We start from the raw sequence: 12,638 nt of genomic DNA, 5'->3' as shown, positions 1-12,638 counted from the left end.
AATGGGAGAGAGGAGGACAAGTGAAAGACCTGCGTACACCTCACGGACATCTCCCGGCTTATGCCACCCTGGCGCTGAAGATTGTTCGCCGGTGGGGTCTGGAGGTGTGGGAGATCAGGACCATGTCGAGAAAATTTCTTGACAGGAGGGTCCTGATGACCCACTTCCAGAAGCCCCTGGCACTCAAAGACTGCCCAAGTAGTGACCTCGGGGTGGGATTAAAACTTTTAAATTCAGCGAGAATTCCCCAGAAGTTTTGGGATCTGGCTTGGCGTTGCTTCCATGGGAGACTATGTGAGGGGCAATCTAAAGTGCAGAAGCTCTGATGATCGGGATTGCCCCCGGGAGGAGTGCGGCGGAGTGCTGGAAAGCATGGAGCATTTCCTGCTTCATTGCCCTTTCTATACAGAGGTATACAAAAGGGTGGGAGCCTCCATTGGTTGGCCAGGCCTAACCAGCCTCTCCTATGCTGGGTGGGCCTATGGAGTGTTCGGAGACCTCGGTGGTAGGGACCATTGCACCTTGTTTCTAGTCAGTATAGTGGTCAGGCACTTTATGTGGAATGCACGATGTCTAGTTTCTACCCAGAAGAAAATCCTCCTAGTGGATGAGGTTGTTAGCAATATCATGGGTGACCTGGTGAAGGTGCATTCTTTGGAGGTCGGCAGATTGGGAGCATCCAAAGCCTCTCGTCTTTGGAGGGGCTTTTCCTTTTGGGTGCCTTAATGTGTCTGCCTTCATGAGGGAGGGGGAGTCGTCACCGGTGCTCAACTGGAGGTGGGGGTCTGCGTTCCGCTGAGGCACCAATAAAAAATATAGCGATAGGGCTCGGAATAAGGGAAAGGTGAGGGTCAGCATAGGGTCAGCTTTCAATAGGGTCAAGAAAGGGCTAGTAATAAGGTAAGGAAGGAGATAAGGAAGCGATAGGGAGGGTGCAGCGGTGGACGTGGTACCTTGGCCTCTGGGGGGGGGGGGCTTTCCCTACTCTCTATCTGGTGATGGGCTAGGTAAGCACTGGAAGATTTTTGTTTTGTTTAGGATTGAAATGGCAGGAAAAAGGTTTACAAGCGACCGAACTTGGTGCTTTCGGGTACGGTGTATTTTGTATATGGTTTGGTATTTGGACAAGTTGGTGACGTGTATTGTATTATATTGTAGAAATGTTGTTAGAATAGGGATAGACTTAAGGGGGTTAATAGATAGGTTGGGAGGGGGGGGGGGGGGGGGTTTGCCTGACCCAGCCCCGGACTATGCGGACATGGGAGGACATGGGGCGGGGGGCTGGGCTGGGGTGTTGGGTGTGGTGGTGGGGGCCAGCATCTGGACTATGCGGACCTGAGAGGACATGAGGCGAGATGCTGGCTGGGGTGGTGGAATTTAGGTAAGAAGGGTAAGGTTAGGGAAAGTCAGGATGTGTATAGTGTGATTAAAAAAAAAAATAAAAATTGGGATTAGTATTATTATATTTTGGATTGTTTTTGTTATTATTTTATTTGTTATTATGTTGTTTGATTATTATTGTCATTATTATGTTGTTTCTTTAGGCCCTTGGTTGACGCGGGTCGGGGGATTTTCTGTTAGTACTTTTGATAACGTTTATATGATGTTTGTATATATTCTAGTTATTGTTTAGTTTCGGATTAAGTGTAGATGTAAGTATATAAGAGTGGGGTGTATGTGGCCGGGTCTGGTATAGTTTTCTCTTCTCATATACAGAGATGTATATAAGAAAATTTGTTTATAAGAATTTGGTTGTGACTTTTTGGTTATATGGAATTAGTTATGTATTTTGTTTTTCAGTTTGTTTTGTAAATTTATATAAAATAAAGAGATACAGGATGTAACGCAGGATCAGTACAGGATAAGTAATGTGATGTATGTACACAGTGACTCCACCAGCAGAATAGTGAGTGCAGCTCCGGAGTATAATACAGGCTATAACTCAGGATCAGTACAGGATAAGTAATGTATGTACACAGTGACTCCTCCAGCAGAATAGTGAGTGCAGCTCCGGAGTATAATACAGGCTATAACTCAGGATCAGTACAGGATAAGTAATGTAATGTATGTACACAGTGACTCCTCCAGCAGAATAGTGAGTGCAGCTCCGGAGTATAATACAGGCTATAACTCCGGATCAGTACAGGATAAGTAATGTATGTACACAGTGACTCCACCAGCAGAATAGTGAGTGCAGCTCTGGAGTATAATACAGGATATAACTCAGGATCAGTACAGGATAAGTAATGTAACGTATGTACACAGTGGCTCCACCAGCAGAATAGTGAGTGCAGCTCTGGAGTATAATACAGGATATTACTCAGGATCAGTACAGGATAAGTAATGAAATGCATTTTCAAAATGACTCAACTCTTAAATTATAATAATTCTATATTCATGAACTGTAATATAGTTTTCTTAGGTGGACCTAGCCTTTAAGGAATATTAAGATGGACAGAAGTAGTAGATAGAGAAACAATTAAAGCTCAGTAGATGTGAATTAACAGTCTCAGGACCCCTCGCCCCCTTCCTTGTATTTGTGGAGTAAGACGCTCTGCATACAGAATGCAGCAGGAGGACAAGGATGCTGTTCTGTGTGGCTGCAGCCCTGCTGGGCAGTAGATGAGGTCTCTTGAATGCACACTGTGTGCTGACATAGGCGCATTCCCCGGCCCCTCACAGACATTTCATTGTCTTCTGTCTCTTTTTCTGCCTCTTGTCAGACTTTGAGTTTATATAGAGCTCAGGAGGAGGCAGAGCTGACAGTGTCTTGCTGCACAGTCTTTCCACTTAGCCACATAACAGGTAGCGGTTTGGCACTATTCCCCGTCCTCCATCACTAGACATTAACACGACTGATAATAAGCAGCTCCCGGTGGCGCGCAGGTAGGAGGCTCTTACGCCGAGCTGATCTGCGGAGCACAACGCTTGTCAACATCAACTTGTCCTGTGTTGTGATTACAAGCTCCAGCCCTAGACACCCGCTGTCGTCTCATACTCTGTAAACGCGGAAGATCTCACACCGTTCCAGCATCGATCATACACCGGCAGATTCAAAACAGGTCCCTAAGTCACCCCCTCATTAAAAATTACATTCAGTTTCTTGGTAAGCTGGGTGGCCTCCAATATGGCTGGAAGTATTGATCTTACAGGGGGGTCCTCAGCTTTTCCAGACCAAGTTAAGCAGCAGCATTGAGGAGTAGGGGATGGTCTAATCTTCAGAATCAGCCAGATACACCATCAGGGGTTCGGGAGCTATAATGGCAGCCATATTGGTTGTCCCCCATAGTTTCAAAAATAGGTGAGTAGAGTTTTTAACAGTGAAAGAAGAGGGCAACTCAAGGGCTTCTATTAACCCCTCCGGTCCCAGTATGTAGGACCACCGTTTGGTGAAGGAGGAATAATGGTTGCTGTCGCAGCTAGAGCATAAAAGGACATTTGAGAAAGAGGTGTAACGCATAATCATGGGGCCGTATAGCAAAAACACGAATGGGGCCCCTTATTTATGCCCACCCCCCGTAACTAGATCTTTTAGGAATTTGGCTGGTACCTGGATGGACTTCTACTTCTGTGGCATCTTCTGCTTGCTTTCTACTAGCTATGTGTTCTTCGATCTTCTCCGATGTTCTACGTATCGTTTCCTTCTGCATTACTCTCAATCTTTAATCCTAGCCTTGTCTTCTCCAACAGTCCACGGTCGATAATTTGTAGTCCTTTAAGAGTAGAGTTGGCTCCCTCAACTACTGGGCCCCATAGCAGCAACTATGACTTCTACCGTGGTAGTTACACCTTTGATTGAAGGGAACTGGGACTTAGTGGCCACAGCAGGTGAAGGACCTTCCCAGTTTCCGCATAGTAAACCCCCCCCCCCCCCCCCAGCACCATGTATGGTCCAAACAATAGGATTTGTAGAGCTTGGTGTTGAAGAACTTGACTTCATAGGTCTTTGACCTCAACCCTATCCAACACAACTGTGATGAAGTAGAACATTAACTGCAACCTAGACCCAAAGATAGACCTTTTTTCCAGAAAGAGTGGTGTCTGGTATGGTAGAAAAAAAATGATCAATTCCACTTCCAATACTAAGAGGTCACACGATACAAAGAAAAGATATAAATGACCAAGAAAACCAAGCCACGAGAGGAGTCTGTAGGTGGCTTGTCTTGGCCTCACAACAGTTTGTACACATTATTTTTGTATATTGCATTGATTGAGGACCGCATAGTCCATCTTCTCAGAATGCCACACAGGAGTATGTCCAACCCCTACCTAGGCTCTGTTCACACAGAGTCTTTTGCAGGCAGAAAAAAAGCTGTCTCCGAATTCCTGCAGGAATTTTCAGGCAGATTTTGACCTGCCTGCGCTTTTTTGCCACGGTTTTCGCAGCATTTTTTACCACAGGCATTGAATCCACTGCAAGGACAGCGGGCAAAAAATTCAGCTAAAAAAAACCCGCTCGGAAATGAGAAAGAACATGCCGCTTTTTTTCTTCCGCAAGCAGCTAAAAGCCGCCCGGGGGAAGAAGCACCTCTGCATACCATTGAAATCAATGGGAGGCAATTTTGGAAGTTTTTTGGCGCCGATTCCGAAGCAGTTTCCGCGTCAAAATCAGCGCTAAAAAAACTGTGTGTGAAAAGGGTCTATTTGTGCAACTGATGGATCTAAGCCTTTCATGTATGTTATTATACTGCTAATCCAGTGTTTTTAACTCATCATATGTGATACTGTCTACTGAGCTGTGTATCTAATCCTATCATGTGTGATACTGACTGCTGAGCTGTGTATCTAATCCTATCATGTGTGATACTGTATGCTGAGCAGCTCAGGGACGTAGCTAGCGAGGGCAGGCGGGGAATGTGCCCGGGGTGCAACTAGGATGAAAGGAAGGGGAGGGCACCAGTGGTACATCTGCCGCTAAACAATACAGCTGATAGCTTCTTCAGCCATCCGGCATACAGGGCGCCTATCAACAGCGATCAGCTGTTTTGATATGGCTGCTCTGCGGGGGTCCCATCCCCTCAGGGCCCACTGCTGCTACGCGGCCGCCCAACACATTACATTACATTTATGGGTGGGGTGGCACGGGCCCCCTCATGCCCGATGCCGTCGCTAGCACTGGGGTGTGGCCCCGATGTTTGCGACTGCCACATTCAATTGTATCTGAATCCTCAGGACACAGATACAATTGAACACTATGCTATAGGCTACATTAGGCTTGTAGCCTATAAGACGCCTGGACCGAGTACCAGCGCAGGCTGGCATGATGACGTCCCTGGATCAGGCTGGCCTACGAAAAGTGTCCCGCCCCGGCGTGGAGCAGGGAACGGGGCTAGGTAAGTAATTTTTTATATTTGTTTCTACAAGTGGGGGCTATGTGGCACTATCTACAGGAGGGGGGGGGCTGTGTGGCAGAATATACAAGGGGGCTGTGTGGCACCATCTACATGGGGGGCTATGTAGCACTATCTACAAATGGGGGGGCTGTGTAGCACCATCTACAAGGGGGGCTGTATGGCACCATCTACAAGGGAGGCTGTGTGTGGCACTATCTACAAGAGGGGGGCTGTGTGGCAGAATATACAAGGGGGAGCTGTGTGGCACCATCTACATGGGGGGTGTGTGGCACCATCTATAAGGGGGGCTATGCGGCACCATCTACATAGGGGCCGTGCGGCATCATCTACAAGGGGGGCCGTGCGGCACCATCTACATGGGGGCTGTGTGTGGCACCATCTACAAGGGGGGCAGTGTGTGGCGTTATCTACAAGAGCGGGTCTGTTTGTGGCACTATCTACAGGGGTGTGTGTGTGGCAATATCTACAAGGGGGCTGTGTGCAGCGCTATCTACAGGGGGCTGTGTGCGGCGCTATCTACAGGGGCCTTTGTGCGGCGCTATCTACAGGGGCCTTTGTGCGGCGCTATCTACAGGGGCCTTTGTGCGGCGCTATCTACAGGGGCCTTTGTGCGGCGCTATCTACCAGGGGGCTGAGTGGGGCGCTATCTACCAGGGGGCTGAGTGGGGCGCTGTCTACAGGGGGCTGAGTGGGGCGCTATCTACAGGGGGCTGTGTGTGGCGCTGTCTACAGGGGGCTGTGTGTGGCGCTGTCTACAGGGGGCTGTGTGTGGCGCTGTCTACAGGGGGCTGTGTGTGGCGCTGTCTACAGGGGGCTGTGTGTGGCGCTGTCTACAGGGGGCTGTGTGTGGCGCTGTCTACAGGGGGCTGTGTGTGGCGCTGTCTACAGGGGGCTGTGTGTGGCGCTGTCTACAGGGGGCTGTGTGTGGCGCTGTCTACAGGGGGCTGTGTGTGGCGCTGTCTACAGGGGGCTGTGTGTGGCGCTGTCTACAGGGGGCTGTGTGTGGCGCTGTCTACAGGGGGCTGTGTGTGGCGCTGTCTACAGGGGGCTGTGTGTGGCGCTGTCTACAGGGGGCTGTGTGTGGCGCTGTCTACAGGGGGCTGTGTGTGGCGCTGTCTACAGGGGGCTGTGTGTGGCGCTGTCTACAGGGGGCTGTGTGTGGCGCTGTCTACAGGGGGGCTGTGTGTGGCGCTGTCTACAGGGGGGCTGTGTGTGGCGCTGTCTACAGGGGGGCTGTGTGTGGCGCTGTCTACAGGGGGGCTGTGTGTGGCGCTGTCTACAGGGGGGCTGTGTGTGGCGCTGTCTACAGGGGGGCTGTGTGTGGCGCTGTCTACAGGGGGGCTGTGTGTGGCGCTGTCTACAGGGGGGCTGTGTGTGGCGCTGTCTACAGGGGGGCTGTGTGTGGCGCTGTCTACAGGGGGGCTGTGTGTGGCGCTGTCTACAGGGGGGCTGTGTGTGGCGCTGTCTACAGGGGGGCTGTGTGTGGCGCTGTCTACAGGGGGGCTGTGTGTGGCGCTGTCTACAGGGGGGCTGTGTGTGGCGCTGTCTACAGGGGGGCTGTGTGTGGCGCTGTCTACAGGGGGGCTGTGTGTGGCGCTGTCTACAGGGGGGCTGTGTGTGGCGCTGTCTACAGGGGGGCTGTGTGTGGCGCTGTCTACAGGGGGGCTGTGTGTGGCGCTGTCTACAGGGGGGCTGTGTGTGGCGCTGTCTACAGGGGGGCTGTGTGTGGCGCTGTCTACAGGGGGGCTGTGTGTGGCGCTGTCTACAGGGGGGCTGTGTGTGGCGCTGTCTACAGGGGGGCTGTGTGTGGCGCTGTCTACAGGGGGGCTGTGTGTGGCGCTGTCTACAGGGGGGCTGTGTGTGGCGCTGTCTACAGGGGGGCTGTGTGTGGCGCTGTCTACAGGGGGGCTGTGTGTGGCGCTGTCTACAGGGGGGCTGTGTGTGGCGCTGTCTACAGGGGGGCTGTGTGTGGCGCTGTCTACAGGGGGGCTGTGTGTGGCGCTGTCTACAGGGGGGCTGTGTGTGGCGCTGTCTACAGGGGGGCTGTGTGTGGCGCTGTCTACAGGGGGGCTGTGTGTGGCGCTGTCTACAGGGGGGCTGTGTGTGGCGCTGTCTACAGGGGGGCTGTGTGTGGCGCTGTCTACAGGGGGGCTGTGTGTGGCGCTGTCTACAGAGGGCTGTGTGTGGCGCTGTCTACAGAGGGCTGTGTGTGGCTCTATCTACAGGGGGCTGTGTGGTCATATCTACAGGGGGCTGTGTGGTCATATCTACAGGGGGCTGTGTGGTCATATCTACAGGGGGCTGTGTGGTCATATCTACAGGGGGCTGTGTGGTCATATCTACAGGGGGCTGTGTGGTCATATCTACAGGGGGCTGTGTGGTCATATCTACAGGGGGCTGTGCGGTCATATCTACAGGGGGCTGTGTGGTCATATCTACAGGGGGCTGTGCGGTCATATCTACAGGGGGCTGTGTGGTCATATCTACAGGGGGCTGTGTGGTCATATCTACAGGGGGCTGTGTGGTCATATCTACAGGGGGCTGTGTGGTCATATCTACAGGGGGCTGTGTGGTCATATCTACAGGGGGCTGTGTGGTCATATCTACAGGGGGCTGTGTGGTCATATCTACAGGGGGCTGTGTGGTCATATCTACAGGGGGCTGTGTGTGGCGGTATCTACAGGGGGCTATGTGTTGTCTCTTTACTTTATTTTTTAATTTATTGATATGATAACTACTTTATAGAACTATATCACTTGGAAAATTTACAAATGGTTTTATGCTCGAGTTACATTAAAAAAAATGTGAAATAAAATTACATCTCATTGATTGGTAGAGAAAGCCCCAGGTGCAGGAAAACCTAGCTACGCCTCTGGAGCCGCTGTATCTAATCTTATCATGTGTGATACTATCTGTAAGCTTGTGTATCTAATCCTATCATGTGTGATACTGTCTGCTGAGCTGTGTATCTAATCCTTTCATGTGTGATACTGTCTGCTGAGCCGCTGTATCTAATCCTATCATGTGTGGTATCTGCTGAGCTGCAGTATCTAATCCTATTATGTGTGATACTGTCTGCTGAGCTGCTGTATCTAATCTTATCATGTGTGATACTGTCTGCTGAGCTGCTGTATCTAATCTTCTCATGTGTGATACTGTCTGCTGAGCCGCTGTATCTAATCTTATCATGTATGATACTGTCGACTAAGCGAGGGTAATTAAGCTTATCATTTGTAATAGTGTCTGCTGAGCTACTGTATCTAAGCCTACCATGTGTGATACCGTTTGCTGAGACGGGGTGTCTAAGCCTATCCTACTCTGCTCTGTGTTACCCACATTGTTTTCTGCTCTTGAGGAGGTGAGTTATGGAGGCAAACTATTTTTTGCTGGGGGAATCAGCCGGGTGACATCGTTCCTGTACAATAGAGCGTCTTCTGTAGCTATAAAAAGGCTCACAAATTACAGGGAACACACAACATGGTTATTGTGGGAGAAATTAGCTTTCTGAATATTAAATATTTAATTGCATGTTGCAGATTCATCAAAGAGGAGAATTTTCAACACATGTGGGGCAAAACATAAAAACGGCGTTGGAAAATGAAAACATCTCGATGCTCTGTAGGATGATTCATCACTCATTGAGTTTTTTTTGACACCATGTTGAATCAGCATTATTGAGAAACACAGTGCGGAGTTATCTAACGTGAAATAATGAAACTCCCAAACCTCACTCACAACAGTCCTTGTCCTCAGAGGAGCTCCCGGATGTAAGGCCATAGGAAGCCAATTACAGCCCCTCTCAACCCAAAAAATAAATCATCCATATGATTATAAATATAATCTTCTTTTGTTCAAACAGCAGTTTGTGCTCTGGAGTTGCCAGTCCTACTGTAACTGGGGAGAGGAGGTTGCAGTCCGCCATTCTGGAGACTAAGGACAACTGTCTTTAGTCACTGGGTCACAGGCTGGATTTGTGTATACATAGGCTGTTCACTGCTATATCCAAACTTGTATCAAACTCCCATGTCTGTAAATCTTGTGCATGTTGCTTACATATCCATTCCTCTCTGCCTGCTTGGATGGGTTAACAAGAGAAAGGCACTTCTACTCTGAGAGAAGGATACGTACCTGACAGTCTACATGCACTCTGGAAGCTAGCATGCAAACTCGCCCACTAAAGGTTCTAGCCATTTCAATAGAGAGAAGAGATAGCTTGTGAGGGAAACATTCAAGTCTATGAAACATCTCCTGGGTCACTGTTGTGTGTTCTTGTTCTCCTCTTCAAGTGACATCACATCTTATACTCTAGTAGCATCCAGAGCTGCATTCAGAATTCTGCTGACTGCCACAAGCAGTCTGTCCTCACGGTGCTGACACACAAACTCTGATGTACTGCATTATGGAAAATTGTATAATGATTTTGAGTACAATGCTGGCTGTAACTCAGAATAGATAAAAGATAAATAATGTATGTACACAGTGACTCCACCAGCAGAATAGTGAGTGCAGCTCTGGAGTATTATACAGGATGTAACTCAGGATCAGTACAGGATAAGTAATGTAATGTATGTGACTCCACCAGCAGAATAGTGAGTGCAGCTCTGGAGTATAATACAGGATGTAACACAGGATCAGTACAAGTACTACAATTAATGTCATGCAATTAGAAATGCTTTCAAAGTTATAAAGATTTGTGTGAATTTTGTTATGTACCTTTTTTTCTTAAGAATCCAATTAAACACATAAATTAGCCAGATGGAAACCATAATATTCTGAGGACCATTTAAATTGTTTTCCAGGACAATTCCATGACATTTTAATTCTGCTGTAACCATTTCATTACTGAGAAACCTTAATTATCGAGATTAACTCATGTAAAATGCAGCTGATAAATTCTCTACAAGAAGATGATTAAATCCTTTATCATTATTTTACCTCCGTGCAGTCAGGATCCAGAGACCGAAGCTTTGCTGCATGAACAATTCAAATGAGATGTCACCATCCTCCAAGTGAACATTGTTGAACAAGAGAACGAACTAAACAGGCTACAGTAAGTTATATTCTTGTATACAGGGGGCAGTATTATAGTAGATATATTCTTGTATATAGGAGCAGTATTATAGTAGTTATATTCTTGTATATTGGAGCAGTATTACAGTAGTTATATTCTTGTATATAGGGGCAGTATTATAGTAGTTATAGTCTTGTATATAGGGGTCAGTATTATAGTAGTTATATTCTTGTATATTGGAGCAGTATTATAATAGTTATATTCTTGTATATAGGAGCAGTATTATAGTAGTTATATTCTTGTATATAGGGGGCAGTATTATAGTAGTTATATTCTTGTATATAGGGGCAGTATTATAGTAGTTATATTCTTGTATATAGGAGCAGTATTATAGTAGTTATATTCTTGTATATAGGAGGCAGTATTATAGTAGTTATATTCTTGTATATAGGAGGCAGTATTATAATAGTTATATTCTTGTATATAGGGGGCAGTATTATAGTAGTTATATTCTTGTATATAGGAGCAATATTATAGTAGTTATATTCTTGTATATAGGGGGCAGTATTATAGTAGTTATATTCTTGTATATTGGAGGCAGTATTATAGTAGTTATATTCTTGTATATAGGGTCAGTATTATAGTAGTTATATTCTTGTATATTGGAGCAGTATTATAATAGTTATATTCTTGTATATAGGAACAGTATTTATAGTAGTTATATTCTTGTATATAGGAGCAATATTATAGTAGTTATATTCTTGTATATAGGGGGCAGTATTATAGTAGTTATATTCTTGTATATTGGAGGCAGTATTATAGTAGTTATATTCTTGTATATAGGGGCAGTATTATAGTAGTTATATTCTTGTATATAGGGGCAGTATTATAGTAGTTATATTCTTGTATATAGGAGCAGTATTATAGTAGTTATATTCTTGTATACAGGGGCAATATTATAGTAGTTATATTCTTGTATATAGGGGCAGTATTATAGTAGTTATATTCTTGTATATAGGGGGCAGTATTATAGTAGTTATATTCTTGTATATAAGGGGCAGTATTATAGTAGTTATATTCTTGTATATACAGTGAAGGAAATAAGTATTTGATCCCTTGCTGATTTTGTAAGTTTGCCCACTGTCAAAGACATGAACAGTCTAGAATTTTTAGGCTAGGTTAATTTTACCAGTGAGAGATAGATTATATTAAAAAAAAATTAAAAAAAAATCACGTTGTCAAAATTATATATATTTATTTGCATTGTGCACAGAGAAATAAGTATTTGATCCCTTTGGCAAACAAGACTTAATACTTGGTGGCAAAACCGTTGTTGGCAAGCACAGCAGTCAGACATTTTTAGTAGTTGATGATGAGGTTTGCACACATGTTAGATGGAATTTTGGCCCACTCCTCTTTGCAGATCATCTGTAAATCATTAAGATTTCGAGGCTGTCGCTTGGCAACTCGGATCTTCAGCTCCCTCCATAAGTTTTCGATGGGATTAAGGTCTGGAGACTGGCTAGGCCACTCCATGACCTTAATGTGCTTCTTTTTGAGCCACTCCTTTGTTGCCTTGGCTGTATGTTTTCGGGTAATTGTCGAGCTGGAAGACCCAGCCACGAGCCATTTTTAATGTCCTGGTGGAGGGAAAGAGGTTGTCACTCAGGATTTGACGGTGCATGGCTCCATCCATTCTCCCATTGATGCGGTGAAGTAGTCCTGTGCCCTTAGCAGAGAAACACCCCCAAAACATAATGTTTCCACCTCCATGCTTGACAGTGGGGACAGTGTTCTTTGGGTCATAGGCAGCATTTCTCTTCCTCCAAACACGGCGAGTTGAGTTAATGCCAAAGAGCTCAATTTTAGTCTCATCTGACCACAGCACCTTCTCCCAATCACTCTCAGAATCATCCAGATGTTCATTTGCAAACTTCAGATGGACCTGTACATGTGCCTTCTTGAGCAGGGGGACCTTGCGGGCACTGCAGGATTTTAATCCATTACGGCGTAATGTGTTACCAATGGTTTTCTTGGTGACTGTGGTCCCAGCTGCCTTGAGATCATTAACAAGTTCCCCCCGTGTAGTTTTCGGCTGAGCTCTCACCTTCCTCAAGATCAAGGATACCCCACGAGGTGAGATTTTGCATTGAGCCCCAGATCGATGTCGATTGACAGTCATTTTGTATGTCTTCCATTTTCTTACTATTGCACCAACAGTTGTCTCCTTCTCACCCAGCGCTTTACTTATGGTTTTGTAGCCCATTCCAGCC

The 12,638-nt window shown here is 46.7% G+C and overlaps 1 protein-coding gene across 1 annotated transcript in view; it reads left to right on the top strand.

The window, feature by feature from the left end:
• The window catches only part of SHISA6 (shisa family member 6), a 287,961-nt gene that overhangs the window by 13,540 nt on the left and 261,783 nt on the right, over positions 1–12,638 (top strand). The window contains exon 2 of the mRNA XM_075846751.1: positions 10,300–10,404. The gene's annotated coding sequence lies outside the window, so the exon portion shown is untranslated. The remainder of the gene's footprint in view (positions 1–10,299; positions 10,405–12,638) is intronic.

Source organism: Rhinoderma darwinii, chromosome 13, assembly GCF_050947455.1.
Source record: "Rhinoderma darwinii isolate aRhiDar2 chromosome 13, aRhiDar2.hap1, whole genome shotgun sequence".
Taxonomy (NCBI): Eukaryota; Metazoa; Chordata; class Amphibia; order Anura; family Rhinodermatidae; genus Rhinoderma; species Rhinoderma darwinii.
This window is presented reverse-complemented; position numbering and strand designations above follow the sequence as displayed.